The sequence below is a fragment of the Hevea brasiliensis genome, chromosome 9 (genome assembly GCF_030052815.1).
Source record: "Hevea brasiliensis isolate MT/VB/25A 57/8 chromosome 9, ASM3005281v1, whole genome shotgun sequence".
Lineage (NCBI taxonomy): Eukaryota > Viridiplantae > Streptophyta > Magnoliopsida > Malpighiales > Euphorbiaceae > Hevea > Hevea brasiliensis.
The window spans coordinates 98,230,547-98,247,826 of record NC_079501.1 but is presented as its reverse complement, the minus strand read 5'-3'; positions in this window follow the sequence as shown (position 1 = coordinate 98,247,826).

Below are 17,280 nucleotides of genomic sequence, written 5' to 3'. Positions count from 1 at the left end.
ATTTAAAGACCACGTGGCAAAACTAAAAATATATTTGGAGTCTACGTATTTTTCTGAGTTTTCTGAAATTTTTTTCAGAATTTTTGGACCTCGTTTTCGGTACCGAGGCAGAGTAAAAATTTAAAATTTTGTATTTCGAATCGAACCAGCCAAATCGAACCGGACCGGACCGGATCGGACCGATCGAATCGGACCGACTCCCTTTCCTTTTTCTTCCCCGCGCGCGTCGTTTCCTCTCCCCTTCTCTCTCTCTTTTCTCTCTCCTCCCTCCCCTGCCACCACCCCACTCCCCCACTCCCGCCACGCGGCCGCCACCACCCACACCCCCCACCCGCCTGGCGCCTCCCGCAGGCAGGCGCGCGACCTCCTCCTCGCTCGCTTCTTCTTCGGCCAAAATCCGGCCACCAATTGAACCGGGTCTTGTGTCTAAAATCATCTACTCGGCGAGAGCTTTCCATAGACACCAAGAACGCCGAAATCCATCGAGCGGTTTGTCCGATTTTTGCTCGGGAAGATTTTAGCCCATTTCGACTTTTGGGCTAGATTTCTCGAAAACCGTGAATCCCACGAGAAAACCGAGGGTACCAGCACACTACACTCGTCGAGAGCTTCGCGGCGACATAAATTTCAAAATTTTTCGACACCATTTTTCGGTGGGTCCCACGGAACTTCGCAGTATTTTTCCGAGCATTTAATGAGCTTAGAAAATTCTGAAAAATTTATGTACTAACCCCCGTGTTATGGGCTTCGTGTAGGTATCCTCGATTCGCGGAAATTCGACAGTTGACTGTGTCATAAATTCCAGCATGCACTGCACACGAAAAGTCTCCGAATTGGACCGAGGTTTTGGCTAGCCCCCCATTGTCAGACATCCCGAGCGCGTTCCCGAAGTCGGAATCGGCAAAGGTAAACCCGAACCTTGTTTTTTCGTAATTTTCTAGTACTTAAATAGGATTAAAAATCCATAAAATATTCGTGGTAGCTTAGAAAATTATGATTCTTTTTGCAATAGCTTAGTGATGTTGCTAAGGATCGCGGGGCAAAGTTTTAGAATTTTTAGAACTTATTTGGGCAGTTTTTGCAAAAATAGTCAATTATAAGGACTAAATTGAAATTTTACATATTGTGACGGATGATTGATTTGATGGGCCCAGGAGGGGCTGTGTGATGTGATTTAGTTGTGGATATATGGATTGTGAGTATAGAAGTGTGTTTTGAGCCCTTTTGCAGGTTGGGTAGGTCCTAGGTATAGGGGAGACTCCGCCGGATTTTCGGCACGACTTAGGACGTATTGGTCTTTTTCCTTGTTTGTATTGAGTCAAATTTATTAAATGATTGTAATAAAATTGTCAGGTGAGCCGGGACAGCCTTCTTCATCTGTCCAGCCGCCACAGTGACCGTTGTTAAGTCTGTGAGTAAAATATTAATTTTAATTGTAATTTCGATATTATTATATGTTTAAGCATGCCCATGCATCACTTATATGCATATATTTATGTAGTTAAACTCTAGGCACGATTTATGATACATTGATAACTATTAAAGTGCCATGATGTTGTTGTGGTAATTTGGAGCAGTGTGTGCGCGTTGGTGTGCGTGTGATGTAGTGTGGACTATGGATAGGACGGGTAGTCACGGCTTGAGTTCTTCGCTGGGACCCGATCCTTCGAGGGGTAGTCACGGCTTGAGTTCTTTCGGGACCTCGATTTGGTTTATTAAGTGAAAGTCCGCTTGAGTTCTTCACGGCACCAAAGTTGGATTTAAGAGAGTCAGATAGGATCGGCTCCCATATGTTATGATTGATGCTACAGGGTGCGTGAGTGCTCCAAATTACCTTTTTGATGTTATGATGTGAAAATGTTGTTGCTGTTGCATTTCACTCCACAGGTTGCATTAGTACTAGATAGTTATAGAGATTATGGTTAAAATTGATATTTTACTCTCTGAGTCGAACGCTCACTCCTGTTCAAAATTTTTTACAGGCCACAGGAGGATATTTTTTTTGAGGTTAACCTGTTTTCTCCCTCGCAGGTCAATTATTACTGTTTGTTTAAACTTGTTAAATCTTAGAATTTCCGCATGTGTTAGAAATGTTTATTTGATTTGGGTCTGTAAACTAAATTATTATTTTGGCACCTGTAAACTTAATATGCTATGCATGTTTGATGGATTGGATGAGGGAGCTGAGCTCCCATTTATTATTATGTTGATGAGTATGTGGAGGGTGAGCTGAGCTCCCCAATTGACTATATATTGTGTTTACAGGTCGGGTGAGTCGAAAACTCCCGTTGGTAAGTCCATTTTATGACCGGACTCTGTCCGTTTGTTTTCTTGAAATTGGGCCCAAATGGGCCTTAGAGTTGGGATTAATGAACAGTTAGGCTTACTACGGGCCTCGGGGGCTTTAGGCCGGCCCATATGTTGGGTCGTGACAAAATTTATTAATTTTTTATACAAACAATTTATATTATCTTTTATTAAAAGATAAAAAATAGAGAGAGAATAAGGAAAATAATGACATCGATGTAAAAAATAAAAATATATATATATAGAAAAATAAATAAGGATAAGAGAGAAATAAGAAAGAGAGAATTATGTTAATTTATAAGATTAAGGCTTTATTTATTTTATAAAAAATATTTTTTATATTTTTAATATTTAGAGTATTAAAAAAATTAATTAATAGAAAATAAATATTATTAATTTAATATTATAATTAAATAATAAAAAATATTTTTATGAAATTTTTTTAAAAAATATTTTTTATATATAAATTATTTTTTATAAAATAAATGAAGATTAAATAGTTAATAAAAATTAATTATTTATATAAATTAATATATTTTTTTAAAATATAAAAATTTATTAATTAAATTTTTTAAAATAAAGAGAATTGATAGAAAAATTAAATAATATAACGAAATTAAAATATTAACAGGAAATTAGATGATTTAATGAAATTGAAATAAAAATATTAAATAGTATATTTTTAAAAATATAAAATTAAATAATTAATTTTATTAAAATATAAATTAAATAATATTTTTGTTTTTCAGCGTAAAAGCAAATCAGCGGTGGACAGTGAGGACTGGTTGGTGAATTGGTTGCTGGCACTGTTAATGTTATAAATGCTGCTGCAAGTAAATTTAGTTAAGTCAACTTTCGTACTTTTAAATCAACAGCCAATTCAATGTGCATGAGGGCGCAATTGGCCCTCCCTCTATATTGAATTTTAGGATTAAAATATTTTTTATAATTAAAATTTATTAAATATAACTTTTACTTCATTTTTCATAGTTTTTAATTAATATATTTTAAAAAACAATAAATAATATTAACACATTTTTAATATTATTATTTTAGAAAAAATATTTTTTAAATATATTATTTAGATTTAATAATATTTGAAATTATATTTTTTTAAAAATAATTTTTTAATTTTATAACTTTGATGATAAATTAAATTTTAATTGAACTGGCTGTGTACGTCTCCTGCCCATATAAAAAACAAAAAAATTAAATTTTAATTGACCAGAAGAAATTAGCGACAATCCTTATCTCCACATTGAAACTCTGTCCAAATGTCAAGGTCGTATGTGCCAAGGTCACTCCTAAAGGGCACAAATGTACAGATTGTCGAAACTCCTAGAGCCAAGCAACCATTTGCTTGGCACATACGACTGTACAATAATATCCGTTAATTCTTTTAATAATCATTAGTTATTAATATAAAAATTTAAAATAAAAATGATTAATAAAAATAATTATTAAATTAATTATTTAAATTTATTACTGATAAAAAATTTTTAAAGTTTTGAAATAGTCTTTAAAAGATTGTACATCATATAAAATATGCACATAATCATAAAATTGAAAATTAATTTGAAGAAAAAGTACTTGAAACATAAGATCTCTATAATTTTTATAAGCCCTAAAAACTGAAAATTAAAGCCTATTTGAGTTTTTTATATATGCAATATTTATTGAAGCTTTATAATCATCCAAACACATCCTTCTAAGATTCTTTAAGACTATCTGAAAATAAAACTCAATAGATATTGGAATATATGTTGGATTTAATTTAATATTTTTATTATGAATTAATGTTAAAAAAAGCATATATATATATCATCAGCATATTTCTTTACTATATTAATTCACTTAAAAATTTTTTTTCTTTTTTTTTATAGAAAAATTAGAAGAGTGGCAATTTAAACTTGACACTGATACATCTTTAATTACTTATCACATAAGGCTAAGGAAAAGTGAAAAAAGTGTGACAACCTCTAAAATGTAGCAGTTAAAATCCCATTGGCAGCTACCATTTTTCTTTATATTGTTGGGGTGTTATTAGCTTTTTTTTTTTTTTGGCATTTATTTTTTTTTTCTTTTATGTGTTTTTTTGTTATTTAGACTCCATTTATTTCACGAAAAATAATTTATATATGAGAAATATTTTTTAAAAAATATTTTTCATAAAAATATTTTTCGTTGTTTAATTGTAATGTTAAATTAATAATATATATATTTATTTTATATATATATAAATGTGTTCACATATCACGACCTAACCTATGGGTTAAACCGGTACTAGGAACTAGGCTAGCCTAAAGCCTCTGAAGCCTGTAGTAAGCCTAACTATTCCTTAACCCAATCCTAAAGCCCATTTTAAGCCCAATTTCAAGAATTCAACCGGACAGAGTCCGGCCATAATATGGACCATACAACGGGGAGTTTTTGACTCGCCTGATCTATAAACACAATATATAACACTTTGGGGAGCTCAGCTCACCCTCCATATACTCATCATGTCATAAATCAAATAGGAGCTCAGCTCTCTTACCCAATCCAATCACACTCACACATACATGCATTTAATGTTCTTAAAAATTCAACATAATATTAAATTACAGTCTCAAATTGATTAAAATACTCCTAATATATGTGGAGTCTAAAATTTTGGTTTAATTGTACAAAATACATTAGATACTACTAGGTTAGTCACAATAAGTAATCCTCCTGTAGCCTGAAAAAATAAGGTGAACAGGAGTGAGCGTTCGACTCAAAGAGTAAAATATCAATTTTAACTACAATTTCGATAGTTACCTAGAACTAACGCATCATAAGGAGTAGAATACAACACCATCAAAATTTTCATACACATCACATCATAACAGTAAAAAGGCAATTTGGAGCACTCACACACCCAATAATGTTCAAATAGTACATATATAGGAGCTGATCCCCTAACAGCTCTCTTAATCCGACCTCTGCCAGCGAGTGTCTCTCAAGCCGGACTTTCGTTTGCTAAATCAAATGCGGGGGCCAGCGAGATTATCTCGAGTCGTGCCTACCCCAACTTATCCATAAAGGACAGCGAGTATCTCTCAAGTCACATCTACCCATCATATCCATATCTAACACCACACACCACACGCACGCCAACGCACGCACACGGCTCCAAATTACCATAAACAACATCCATGGCACTTTATCAATTAAGAATGCAATGTAAAATGTGCCTAGTATTTAACTACATAGATACATATTTATAAGTGATGCATGGGCATGCCTGAACATATAATAATATTGAAATTATAATTAAAATTAATATTTTACTCATAGACTTGAACTGAGGTCACTACGGCGGCTGGACAGAGGAGGAAGGCTATTCCGGCTCACCTGACAATTTCATTGCAATTGTTTAATATATTTGACTCAATACAAGTTTAGAAGGACCAAAGACGCCCTAAGTTGTGCTGAAAATCCGACAGAATAACTCTTATACCTAGGACCTACCCAATCTGTAAAAAGATTAAAAATACACTTCTATATCGACAAGTCACACATCTACAACTCAATCACATTACATGACCCCTCCTAGGCCCGTCCAAACAGTCAACAGCCATAATTTGAAAAATTACAATTTAATCCCTAAATTACCCTTTTTTGCAAAAACTACCCAAGTGAGCTCTAAAAATTCTAAAACTTTGCCCTGTGGTTCTCAGCAATATTATTAAGCTAATGCAAAAGGAATTATAATTTTCGAACCTACCATGAATATTTTATAGATTTTTAATCGAAATTAGGCATTAGATAATTAAGAAAAAATAAGGTTCGGATTTACCTATGTTAATTCCGACCTTGGGGACGTGTCTGGAACATTTGAAAATGGTAGGGCAGCCTATAATTTTGACCCAATTCTAAAATTTTTTTGGTAGCCTGTCTGCCCAACCCAAAATTGCAAACCCAAGCAACTATTGAATTTCCGCGAATTGAAGGTACGTACGGGAAGCCCACAATACGGGGGTTATTATATAATTTTTACGAAATTTTCTAAACTCATTTAATACTCGAAAAAACACTGCGAAGTTTCGCGGGACCCACTAGAAAACGATGTCGGAAAAATTCGAAACGAGTATTGCTGCGAAGCTCTCGTCGAGTGGAGCACTCTGCTACTCTCCAATTTTTGGTAGGGCTTACGATTTTCGAGAAATCTAGCCCAAAATTCAAAATGGATTAAAACTTTCCGATAAAAAATTAGACAAACCGCTCGATGGATTTTTATATTCTTAGTGTCTATGGAAAACTTTCGAGGTGTAGATGTGTTTTAGGATAAGACCCGGTCCAATCGGTGACCGAATCTGCCGGAATCGACCAGGGAAGATGAAGAGTAGCGCACGCAAAGGGAGAACTTTGGCGCGACTTTCCAGCCAGTTGGGGCATCGGTCGGCAGCTGGGAGGTGTCCTGGAGGTGCGTCGGCGACTGGGAAAGGCTGGGGTGGTGGCTAGTCGGTGAGGGGAGGAGAGAGAAAATGGAGTGAGAAGAGAGGGTGTTGGGCGCGCGAGGGAGAAGAGGTTCGATTCGACAGGTCCGAACCGATTCTATTCGATTTGATTCAGGATACCTGAAATTGAATTTTTACTTTACCTTGGGATCGAAAACGATGCCCAAAAATTTTGAAAAAATTCTAAAAAATTTAGAAAAATTTGTAGAGTCTAAATATATTTTTAGTTTTGTCACGTGGTTTTTAAATTAATTTTTAAAAATATCAAAGTTTTATATTTTTGAAAAATCGAACCTGATTTTTAAAATTCGAAAAATTTCAAATAATTTTCTAAAATTTAAATAAAATAAAATATTAATATTTATCTATAAAACAATTAATTTAAAAATTAATGGTGTTACATAACATTTTAATAAGATTATTAAAGTTTAAAAAATGAAAAATAATATCTATTTTTCAAAAGAGAAAAATGAGTTAATTTACCCTTTAACTAGAAATATATTTTCCGTTGATCAATTTTTTTAAATATTCTAAACATTAAAAAATACAGAAAATATTTTTTAGAAAAATATCTTTCATAAAATAAATAGGGCCTTAATATCATCTTCATTTAGTGTGAGTGTTGATTTCTATTTTGTTGAATCTATGTACAAAGCATAAAACTTATTTTATAGAGATTTTTTTTTTTAAAATAATTGCGGTTCATACTCTTTGTATTCATCATGTGCAACTAATTTCTAGATTTTTAATGGGTAATTACCATTTTTTAAAAAAAATGGATATTAGTTTATAGTTAATTTGTTGATATTGCTAATAAATTAAGTATTCTATCAGATCTATATGTTTCGGTATACAATATTAAAATTATTTTACATTTAAGTTAAATTATATTATATTGATATAAAATAATTAACTATTATTAACATGTGACAATTAAAAAAAAAGTTTATTCATTCCATCTACTTATGATTGTGAATAATTTATTTTATTAATATATTAAGTTAAGTTATCAAATTATTTTCAATTTTATAATTTTTTATATAGTAAAAGTATATCAAATTTTATCTATTTATTATTTTATAAAATTTTAATATATTTAATTTATTTGAAAACTTTCAATGAGTTTTGATTATATTAATTAAAGTTTTATTTGGGATCATAATTAAAATATTTTAAAAAATTAATTTTAAATTGCTTTTCTTTTAAAAAAAATATTATTGAGTTTTAATAATTAAAATATATTAATTTTAAATTTTATAAATCATTAATAAATATTTTAAAATATTATTTCAATAATAATTTAAATAATAATAATACTAAATAGACTTTAATAACTATAATCTAATGATTATTTTTTAAATTTTCACTATCTTCTCCATGAATGAGAAGAAAAGGATGAAGAACATGTAGAATTAAACAAGAAAAAGCAAAACAATGGAGAACTCAGGCTAAGGGATAATACTTAAAGCTTAATTACACCCTTATATTTATTAGAAAAGTTCAGTTTATTTCATTTTTATTTTTTTAATTTAATCTAAAAATTATATTTTAAGTTTAATTTATCTTAAAAATAGAAAAATAACCTTCTTAGTTTTTGAGTTTAAATTAAAAAATCAAGAAATTTAATCAAAAAATTAAGAAATTAAAATTATTAATTTTTTATTTAATTCAAAAAATAAAAAATTTAATTCATAAATTTTAAATTAAATTAAATTTAATTTTAAACTTTTAAATTAATTTAAATAAAAATTTAAAAATAAATTCAATTGAATTTTCTTAGGCTAAATTTAACATTTTTCAAAGGGGCATAAATGAAGTGGTGAGGAGAGGAAGAGTGATGAAGCATTAGGGTTCCCACATCGGTTGTGAATGCGTGTGTGTATGGATTTATAAGTATGTGCTAAGGCTCCACTCAATCAGTAATTGCTTGAATGTGAGTGTTGATACATTAACTCCTATACTCTTGTGTGTGTATTTGCCTTTCGAAAGAAAGAAATAAATAGGCTTTGAGCCGATTGTGGTTTGGTCAGTATGGTATGGTTGAGGTTCTATGTGAGTGAGTTTATAAGCACATACTAAAACTTTATTCAGTCAGTAATTATCTGAGCCCAAGTAAAGCCAATCTCAGAAAAGGTATATCATTAAACTGTGACCTTGGGTATAAATAACCCTTACAAGATAAGGTTTGTTATGATACAGCTATTGTAACAACACTTAACATTTATCTCTACAAAAATACACCTCTATCTAATACACTCTCTCAAGTTGAACTATCGATATGGGAAGATAGTCAACTTGGTTCGTAATTGCTGAAAACGCAGTTTAGTCAACGGCTTTGTTAAAACATCAGCGATTTGATCCTTTGTAGAGATGTATCGAACCTGAATATCATTAGACTGAACTTTATCACGAACAAAATGTACATCTATCTGCACATGTTTCGTTCTGCTGTGATAAACTGGATTTACCGTAAGGTTTGTAGCACCCAAGTTATCACTCCAAAGAACAGGGATTTTAGTTTGTACCCCCAATTCTTGTAGCAAGTTTCGAATCCAAAGTACCTCAGAAGTTGTGTTTGCAATGGCACGGTATTCTGCTTCAGTTGATGAACGCGAAACACTTCGCTGTTTATTGGACGCCCAGGAGACTAGATTCCGGCCAAGATAAATAGCAAATCCGGTCGTAGACTTGCGATCCTCTATGCTGCCCGCCCAATCAGAATCACTATATGCAGAGATTTCATAAACAGATGATGGTCGAAGAAGTAGGCCATATTCAGCTGTTCCCTGTAAATAACGAAGTACACGCTTCACCGCTTGCCAATGTTCCTCAGTTGGTCGATGCATATACTGTGCTAATCTATTTACTGTAAATGAAATCTCAGGCCAAGTGAAGAGAAGATACAATAAGCTGCCAATGGTACTTCGGTATAGCGTGGGATCTCCAAAACCAGAAGAAGAACATTGTAATCTGGAACTTGGTGCTTGTGGTGTAGTAACAGATTTGGAGTTTTCCATTTTGCATTTCTTCAATAAATCCAGAATATATTTTTGTTGAGTCAAGAGTAACGAACCATTCTGCCAATACACCTGTATTCCCAGGAAATAGTGTAGACGTCCCAAGTCTTTGAGCAAAAATTTCGACCTCAAGTGCTGCTGCAACTCCTTTTCCAACATTTCACTAGTTCCCGTCATGACCAAATCATCAACATATGTCAAGCAATAAAGCACATCACTGCCTCGCCGAAAAATAAATAGAGAGGTATCAAGCTTGGACTGCACGAAGCCAAAGTGAAGAAGAGCTTCTTTAAGACAGCTATTCCATTGACGCGGCGCTTGTTTTAAACCATACAGTGACCGTCGAAGTCTGCAAACATGGTTTGGCTTTGTATCATCAATAAAGCCTGGAGGCTGTTGCATGTAGACCGGTTCGTCTAATTGACCATGTAAAAAGGCATTAGAAACATCATATTGTTTAACAAACCATTTTTGAGAGACTGCAAGACTCAAGATCAATCTAACTGTCACTGGTTTAACAACTGGTGAGAAAGTTTCACCAAAATCTACACCAGGTCGTTGGTGAAACCCCTTTGCAACAAGCCGTGCCTTGTAGCGTTCCAAAGAACCATCTGAATTTTCCTTGACTTTAAACACCCATTTGCAGCCGATTACATTAGCATGTGGTGGTTTTTCAACAAGCTCCCAAGTCCCAAGCTGAATTAATGAGTTAATCTCATTATCAAGTGCCTCACGCCATTCTTTAAAGCACTTTGCTTCTGTAACTGTGGCAGGTTGTAGAGGTGGTGTAATTGCTGACAATGTCCTGGGCTTTGAATGACCTGTCTTTGACCTTGTAAGCATAGGATGAGTATTCCCCAGTGGTGCAGGTAGAGGAAGAACTATAACCGACTGATCTGGTTGTACCATTGGAGACAGTTGCGTGTCTGACAAATTTGAAATAGGAGCAGGTAGGGGCTCTGAGTCTGAACCCGATGCAACAGAAATAATCTCAGTATTAGAAACAACATTCGGTTCACGTTGAGAAGACACTTTTGGAAGTAAATGTACTGGTGGTGGCCCAAGAATACCGCGGCTTGAGTGCACAGATTCAGGAACATTATTATCCTGTACTTTAAGAGATTTAAAAGGAAAATTATGCTCATCAAATACCACATGTCTGGATATATACAACCGTTTTGCCAAAAAATCATAGCATTTGTACACCTTGTGCACCAAATCAGAGCCAAGAAAAATACATGGTGAAGACCTATTTTCCAGCTTATGTTTATTGTACGGACACAAATAAGGATAGCAAAGACATCCAAAAGTACGAAGACTGGACAAATCAGGCAAAGCTCCAAACAATTTTTCATAAGGCGATTTATGTATTAAAGGAGTTACTATCCTATTAATCACATAAGTTGCAGTTTCAAAAGCAAAATCCCAGTAATCCAATGGTAAAGTAGCAAAATTCAACATAGCCAAACCAGTTTCCACAATGTGCCTATGCTTACGCTCAGCACAACCATTTTGCTGTGGCGTATAAGGACAAGACAAATGCAGTGAAATCCCATTATCAGCCAAGTATGTAGCAAGAGACCGAAATTCGCCTCCCCAATCACATTGAAACATTTTTATTTTGCGATCAAAGAAAGTCTCAACAAATTTTTGAAACTTAATAAATGTAGACAGTACATCAGATTTTCGTTTGAGACAATATAACCATGAATATTTGCTGAAATGATCATAAAAAAGAACATAATAACGATTACCATTAATAGAAGGAATAGGGGAAGGACCCCATACATCAGAACAAATAAGTTCAAGTGGAGCAGACGCATTAAAAGTAGACAATGAAAATGGTAAACGATGTGATTTACTAACACAGCAAGATGAACATAGTTCTTTTTTATTGGAAGAAAAAATAATTTTATTATGCTTCAAGGTTGATAAAACAGCTCCATCATGAGCATGACCAAAGTAGAATGCCAAGACCGGAAAGAAATATGATGCATAGCAGCAGTCGGAAGACTAGATGCTGAAAGTTTATAAAGACCTTGTTCAACTGGGCTTTTGTGAAGAACCTTCCTCGTGGGGATATCCTTGATAAGAAAACAGTCAGGAAAGAACTCAAGTGAGACTTGATTATCATTTGTAAAATTTAGAACTGACAAAGAAACTAAATGGAGATTGAGCAGAAACAAAATATTGTTCAAACGAAAATCATGATTATTGTTCAATATTGTAATCGCCTACATGTGAGATGGGAATTGTATTACCATTGCTTATCAGAACTTCATCCGTCCTGTATATTCAGAATCAATCGTCAAGTTTCCAAGAGATCCTGTAAGATGGTGTGTAGCACCAGTATCAACAATCCAAGGCTGTGGCTGTGCACGATATCCCTGTGAACCTGAAGCAGCATTCCAAGCGTGAGCCGAACCAACAGGAACCGAAACTGTATGATAAGCTTGTGGTGGTGGCAAAACCGTTCGGCGTTGACTTGGACATTGTCTGGCAATATGACCCGAACCATTACAGTTATAACAAGTAGCGTAATCAAAATCGACTCGAGATTGCTGTGGTTGAACAGTAGGCGTCTGATAATTCTGAAACCGACCACCACTCTTACCGCCTCGATTACCTCGACCACCACGCCTTCCACGACCATTCGAATTAGAAAACCCCATCGCAGGTTGCTGATTACGCGTTGTAAGCAACACAGTCATTGGAGAACTAGAATTTTCATATTTTTTCTGCTGCAATTCTTCAGACAACAATAAACCATACAATTCTTCATAAGAGGGCATCTGCAGTTTCGCTTCAATGGAACGCACAAAAGGACGATAGTCCTGTCCCAACCCATCAAGAATCGCTCCAACAAGATCATCACTTGAAATCGGATTATTAAGTGCAAGAAGTTGATTACTAAGGGATTTTGCTCGCTGCATATAGACTTCAATCGAGTCTGTATTACGTTCCAAATGATGAATTGCGTGTTTTAAATGACGCACCTGGGCAGTATTCCCAGCCGCAAAACTCTGCTCTAATCGCGTCCAAATCTCCAATGCAGATGTAGCACCAACTGAACTCGATAACAAAGCTTCAGAAAGAGAAGCGTGAATCCAACTCATGACGATCTGATCCTCACGAAACCAGATAGTATAAGCTGGATTGGGAATAGAATCAGGCAGGGTAGGATTTGGTGGAACATAATTTTTGTCGATATGTTTATCAAGATTATAGCCACGCAATAATGGTAGCATCTGTGTCTTCCAAATAACATAATTGAGAGGAGTAAGCTTAACATGAATCTGATTGGAAACATTGGGAATAGTAGTAAAAGAATTTGAGATAATCGAAGAAGAAGAAAAAGAAGAAGAAGAAATAACAGCAGGAGAAGGAGACTCATCAAGAGCAGACTCTGTAGACATGATGAAAAACGAAAAAGAAAGAAAGAATTAACAAGAAAGGTGTTTAAACCCTAGGAGGGCTCTGATACCATAAAGCCAATCTCAGAAAAGGTATATCATTAAACTGTGACCTTGGGTATAAATAACCCTTACAAGATAAGGTTTGTTATGATACAGCTATTGTAACAACACTTAACATTTATCTCTACAAAAATACACCTCTATCTAATACCAAGTGACGGCCACTGACGAAAGCTTCAACAGTGCAGCCTCAGACTGACTTGGCAAACAACTGAATTTAAATTAAATCAAAGAAATTTATTCTAAATAATTTTATTTTTAATTGCTAAATTATTTAATTGCATTTCATTTAATTTTTTTTATTTTAATTTCACAAATTATGAAAAATAATGTGTCACACCTTACCCCTCTGTATGGCATAAGATGATCCTATAGTATACCCAATGAATTACCGACTCCGTCTACCGATAACCCATTAAATACACTACAAGGGATTTTAAAATAATTTTCTTACTTTTTGAAAGTGGTGAGCTTTTCTAGCAGGTATTAAAAACATTTACTTGAAGTTTAAAGATTTGATAAAACTTTTGTCTATTTTTATTTTTTTGCAAAATTTAGAAAAATTTTGGCAGAGTGCCGACTGTATTTGAGAAAACCGAAAATTTTACATGTAGAAAACACTTTCAATATAACACTTCATCAATTCACAACCACCATTATAACTCAAATCAGCACAATTTCCTCCAAACTCCACAATTCAATCAATATTTCACAACTCAAAATTTCAATTCAATTATTTTCAAAAATAGTAATAATTAATTTCATACACATTGCATTAAAGAAAAATTAATTTACATTTATCAGTTCAAAATTTACATCAGAAAATCCAAAATAATATTATTACAAAATCTGTACAACTACTCATGACCACTTTACAAATGTACATACAGTCAATTACATTAAAATAAACATGTACAATCAGGGTATAAAATTATACCCGACAAAAGGTCCAGAAGTAGCTCTGAAATCCCCAATAGCTCACTCTGCTCTCTACTAGTCTCTCTATCTGCAACAGCAATAAATAGCCATCGCTGAGTACTATGACTCAGTGGTGCACAACATACTAAAATAAAATCTTATGCATAAATCAATTCACATTTATTCACATATGGTATTGAAAATGAAAAACAAATACAAAACACAATTTATAATTTTAGTCAAAACAGTCTCATTTCGGAAGTCGCAAAACAGATTTCATAAAAATACACAGTTATATCATGCCATCAGTACAATGTTCATCTTAATAGCTGGAGGCTTATGAGAAATCTCAAGACTAGCTAGCTCAAACTATGGGTACCCATTCAATTTCTTCCTCTACTGGCACACACCTTAACACTTCAGCTAGAGAGGGAATTCAAAATTCAAAACTAATTCCTCCCACTAGGCATGCTAGTGAAACATTCAGATATATGGTCATGACACTGTGGTTTCAAAACTATCTTAACATTTTACTAACCATTTATTGACAATTCAAACACATACAATTAAATTCCAATAATTTAGGTGAAAAGCATAATATTCATTTCATTCACAAATTTGTAATTAAAATAAATCACAATTTATTCATCAAAACAAATTATCATGAGAATTTATAGAAAAATTTTATGTTGTGTGTCGCAATGGGATTTTGCGGTCGCCCGGACGATCACTCACCGAAGTGGGAAAGAGTGAGGAGTCGCCACCTTAGTTTTGAGGGGAACTAAAGAAAACCATTTAAGAAGATAAATAAAGAATGAAACCACTTCAAGACAGAGATTCTAGGTTCGGGGTCCGTAAACGGGTGGGGAAGGTGTTAGGCACCCCACCTCGTCCCTTAATAAGGGTAGGTAGATTTAATTTTGCGTCCTTTATAAATTAGTTAGAAGGGCTCGGATGGGAATGTTAGTCCTTTTGGTAAAAGGAATGTTTGATTTTTCACTGATTAGGATCACCCAGATACATAAGTAAATGAGACAACCTTAGTGAATTACTTTTGCATGTTAATTTTACTTAAAAAGGAATGTTTTATTTAAAATTTAATTTAGGAGATCGGATAAGAACTCTCCCCCGATCCTCTTTTAGATATTCATTAAAATTTTGGTTGGGGATCTGATAAGGACTCTCTTCCGATCCCTATTAAATATTTATTATATATTATATTTTGGGATCTGATAAGAACTCTCCTCCGACCTCTTTTAAGTATTCATTAAAATTTTAAGTCGAGACCTGATAAGAACTCTCCTCCAATCTCTATTAAGCATTTATTAAAATTTAAGTCGAGACCTGATAAGAACTCTCCTCCGATCTCTTTTAAATATTTATTAAAAATTTTGAATTGAGGTCGGATAAGAACTCTCCTCCGACCTCTTTTAAGTATTTATTAAGATTTTAAGTCGAGACCGATAAGAACTCTCCTCCGATCTCTTTCGGATTAGCAGAGCCTGGAAGGGGCTTTGCCGATCTCCGAATTTCAATTTCAGCTACATGTCACAAGAACCTAAAACTAAGGTTTCGCATTCAAAAATGCTGGAGGTTAGGTTTCTTGATACCCTATGACTAAATGGGTAATACTAAACTTGATTTACCGACCTTCCATGTAGTCATTTCACGATACCTATTAATGTCCGATCTGCTTTCGCCTAGTTTATTTTGGTTTTATTCCTCTTCATGGTATCTTGCCGAATTCCTGCTCACGCCACCTAATAGTTTGGCTATTTTCCGACGTGTTATTCAAGCTTTCTCTTGTAAAAGAGGCCCTTAAGTTGCAGATACCTATATTTTGCCCGACCACTTACACGCTACTAGGAGCTAAAAGCTCGTATTCGTAAATGACGAAATTGACGAAATGATGGACCGATCACTAAAGAGATAATTCGAGAGTAACGTTCTTTGAGATTTTTTCTTAGAATAAACTTAGAGTAAACTGCACGTAGAGAGAACAAAGAAAGTGCGAAAAGTAAACGCAAATACTTAATAAAACAAGAATATGAACTCTTACCGTGAGGAGCCAAATATATTGAAATAACTGAGGTGGTAAATAGTGATGAAGATGGCGGATTGATCACCGAGAGTTGATGTCTGTGAGGAGCCAAATGTATTGAAATAACTATGAGGTGGTAAATAGTGATGAAGATGGCGGATTAACCACCGAGAGTTGATGTCCGTCGTGAAACCGAGAGATGCTTTAGCTAAAAGTTAACCGGGTAAGAACCAGGTGGAAGGAAGTTGAGCTTGAAAATAAGAAAAGAAAGCAAAGATTACGAGATTATGACCAGATAATGAACAAACTGCAAATTTAGATTTCCAGTATTCAAAATCTTTTCCAAGAAAACACTCCTGAAAACTAGTTTCAAAAGTCTTTTGATCACTACAAAGCAGAGTAACAAACCGAATGAAGTTTGAGTTCCTCCACGATAATAGCAGCCTCTTGTCTATATTTTTGTCCGCTTTTTTCGTCCCCAATAGCTTTTTTCATGCAGTATTTATAGGAATCGGGTGCTCCCATGAAGGGTCGATTCATTTTGAGGGAGATGGAGGGTCGATTTTGAAGTACATGATCGGATGTTCAGAATTAAAGAGAATCAAAACGAATGGTCGAGATCGATTATCTAAGTATTTGTCCTTTTCCTCTTTTAATCCGACGGTCTTGAATCCTCTTGTCCGAACGATCCGAGGGTCGAGAGTGAAAACGCCGGTATTGTCATCTTCTTTTGATCCAAGGGTTCCTGATTCATCCTTACAAGTGAGATCAACGGTGGAGATTGGGATGTACAGACTGTCATGACATACCCGCACTCACAAGATTAAGGCGATTCTTAGGCGTATGCGGTGGAGATCTCGTCACACGCTTTAACTACCTCGCTCCGATTCGACGACGGTTATTGGAATTTGTCTTATTCTTTTTGTCTTCCGATCCTCCTAGCTCCTATTCCGATCTCTCATGCCGATCTCCTATCTCCGATCTCTTTTATCCCTTGATCACCGATTCGGTCCAAGCATTAATTACATCTCGATTTTCAA